Raw genomic sequence first — 3,658 nt, 5'->3', positions numbered from 1 at the left:
CCACAGGTGTTGAATGAAAAACCCAAAAGCCAAAACCCCAAATATGTACTTAGAGTACACCTAAATTTAAAAGCCAAACCAGCAAATTTCTAAGAAAACAGAGTAGGGGAAGTCCTTGTTTTCTTAGATTAGGCAATTCTATTTTGTTGTTGTTTGGTTTCAAGCCTAGCATTTAACAGGTGAGTTATCTCTCCATCGCTACACGGCACAGAAAAAGCATATACATTTAGAAGTGGGTTAATTGGGTCCACCCTTTTCACAACCAGACCTGTGATTGCCACAGGCCCCTGTTGGGTCCCTTGGCCTGGCCCAGGTAAAAGACCATGCCTCTAGTTCCAGATGTGGGGCACCTCTGCAGAAGTTTACCAAGGAAGCCGCAGAGGATCTTTCCCTCTTCCAACAATATAGGCTGTTGCCAGTTCTTGGGGTGAGCAGAGAACTAGAGGATCACCCCCAACACATATACCTTGTTGCAAAATATAAAGGAACCAAACTGGTACTGACTGATAAAATACTTCCATGGTGGCTGGCTAGCTTTCAACGTGCTGGAAATTATATATGCTCTCTGCTGGGTAGAAAGGGCACAAATGGTTTCATTTAGCTGTGGACCCAATGAACCAAAAGAGCAAACTGACTGAACAATCTGTTCCCACCTAGGCTATCGTATAATGACTGTTGCGTGCATGTGTGGGGGGAGCAACTGCCCTTTGATTGGACTTGAGGCCTCCATGGGAGGGAGTCCATGTAAGCCTGGGTACCACCAATACCTGGAAGTCCAGACCCAGCTGTGGAACGATGCATGTTGTCCCACCAAACTGACACAGCATCTAACTGCCTTTTAAATATCAAGTTTATACTCACAGACTAAAGCTTCTTCTAGCCTCACTCAAGAAGATGTAAACTAAAAATCACAATACATGAGTTAGAAATCTGGGAGGAGTTGGGAAGATAGTTTATCAAAATATAGCGTATGAAATTCTCAAAAGACAAAACAACCCAAGCCACAAGAAGACACAATAAAATACCTACTTGAATGGAGCTCAGCCACCTGTTTGTTTACCTCTCAGAGATCTTGAACTGTCCAGCAGCCGTTGGTTCCAGGTCTCTGCACCAGTCAGGCTGATCAACACTTATGCAGAACCCCGAGTTGGAGCAGCTGGATGATGTGTGTCTTGATCCCATTTCACACCTCCTTTGACATGGGGTACTGACACACAGCTGTGAGGCTATCAGCTCCTGTGGATGTGCCTGAAGCCATCAGTCCATCTGATCTGAGGCAGGCTGTTTCTCCTTTTGGCCCTCCAACCTGTGCCCCATCTTAGTCAGGAGGTAGAGGTGGGGACAGTCGGCAGCCCCTTGAACCCAAGTCTCTGTTTGTCCCTGACAGAGGACAGGACTGATCCCCTGCATCTACAAGGAACTGGATGGTCAGAACTTTGGGGCCATGGGTCCAGGGGTCCTGTTGCTGTAGTCCCCATTTCTTCTTGTTGGGACAGTCTCTGGCCCAGCCATTTTCTTTACAGAAAGCACATTGATTCTTGTTGAGAGGCTCCTTCTTAGTGCCAGCCTTGATTTCTAACTCCCTGTCTCTCTTTCTAAGATCCCTCCTATTTTCTTTCCTCTGCTTCCCGCTCTTTTCTCTGTATGTGTCACTTCTCTCTCACTCCCTCTCTCCTTTGCCTATGTCACTTTTCTCAGTCCCTCTCTCTACTTGACTGCTGCTGTCTAATCACTTTCTCTGCTCCCCCTATTTGTCTACTTTTCTTTTTACACTGTCTTTTTCTATCTCCCTGACCAGACACATCTGTTTTCTTTTTTTCCCTCTCTCTTCCTCTCTCCCCCAGTTTTTCTTACCTAAGCCAAACTGGTGAAGCACCTCATGGCTCCTTTAAGACCTGCCACCAGAGATCACAGCACGATCAGTCACTCTCTTCTGCCTCTAAGAGGAAGCAACTAGACCAGCCACTTCAGACCCACCACCCCTGGACCAGGAGGTGGGGAGGGGCGGGAGGAGTGCTGCTGTACTGAGCATCTCAGGAGGCATGGGCCAGCCTCTTTCTTCCCACCTGCAGGCCCTGCCATGCCATCACAACAGGGCTGCTGCAGCTTAGCAACTGCAGAGACTCCCCACCATCTCACTGCCCTGCCATCACCACAGCCACCAAACAAACCTCTTGGCCTCGGGTCCCAGGCGGCCCTACGGCTCCCCAAACTCATTCCCTCTCCACACAAGCCTCAGCCTCCCTCAAACTCCCCCAGGGTGCAATCCTGGTCCTTCCTGGAAGACAATAGCTTCAACATCAGAAATTATAGTCAGGTTGAGAGTGCCCTCTGGGGGCCAGCTGATGCTGAAAAGTCTTCCATTCAGAGGGCGCAGAAAGTCTGCCATCTTCTCTTTTAAACTTCAACTCACAAACTGTGTGTCTAGTCTCTAACTTCAGTCCAACAAAGTCAAACTCAGAGGAGTCGTCACAGTCACAAGTAACACAAAACAGAAACCCAAGACACACAAAGACTAACAGATGCTTGTCTCCACCTAGACAGACAAAACCACTCCAGAAATACAGGTGGCCAGGAGAGCTACCACATCCTCACCGGCACCCAGATGGGAATCACAGCTAAAGCTTTGCAGCTTCAGAAGCAGCTGCGAAACCAAAAGCGCTTCTCAGATCCAGATCAGAACAGAGACAGACAACAGCCTTACACTCAGACACATTCAGACAGACAGAAATTGGGGAACTGGGGAATCCTCCTTTATCTCCAAGAGGGTCTTGGAGTCTTGGGTTGTGTGAAATCCAGGACGAGCCCCCAACTGAAAGACCCCCGAATTGGGGAAGCCCCTCACTCTAATACTGGGAGAACTCGAACCCAAGAACTCAGAGATCCAATCTTGCTGCAATCAGGGAAGAGGTTTATTAAAGGGGGCGGAAGGGAGGCCAGAGCTCTGAGGATGACACATATCTCAAGCAGGAGATAGAGGAGTCGACCCTGAACTCAATTAGGGGGACATATTTATAGGGAAAATTACATAGGCAGTTAGCAACAAGCACATAACAATTTCATTGGTTCATTCAAATTGGCACTCTCTGCTTTTGGACACAATTCATCTCCAGATCAGTCTGTTTTGGGGCACACCGACCTTCATTCTTGTTTTTCTCAGGACTGCAGAGTCAGACCTTATTGAGATCAGGTGGTCTGCGGTTTTTGTTCTCAGTCATGAGACATACTTGTCCTCAAGGCAGGGTTTGTGGGGCTAACTTAAACTTTTAACTCTTTCAGCTGGTGTTGGAGGCAAATGGTTACACTCGACCCATAGGAAAGGGCAGAATTCTCCATTCTGGTCACTGTGGATTCACTTTAGTCCAGTTGCAGTGTGCCTACAAAAGCCCCTCCTGTCAGCGCACCACCACCAGAAGGGATTCTGTGTCTTGGTGCAGAACGAGGCTCCCCTTAGTTCTTTCCCACTGTTACCCCTCTTGGCTTTTCCTTAAAGAAAGCCCATCTCAATTCCTGTGACACGTGCCCACCCACAGACACGTTCTACCAGGGATCGCAACCGGCTAAGACCCAGAGTGCGCAGTAGCAACCAAAGAAGGAACAAGACCAGATACATACACCGAGGAACATTTCAAATGCCAGATGCCTAGAGCCCAACACA

The sequence above is a fragment of the Micromys minutus genome (genome assembly GCF_963924665.1).
Source record: "Micromys minutus genome assembly, chromosome: 26".
Classification (NCBI taxonomy): domain Eukaryota; kingdom Metazoa; phylum Chordata; class Mammalia; order Rodentia; family Muridae; genus Micromys; species Micromys minutus.
This window is presented reverse-complemented; position numbering follows the sequence as displayed.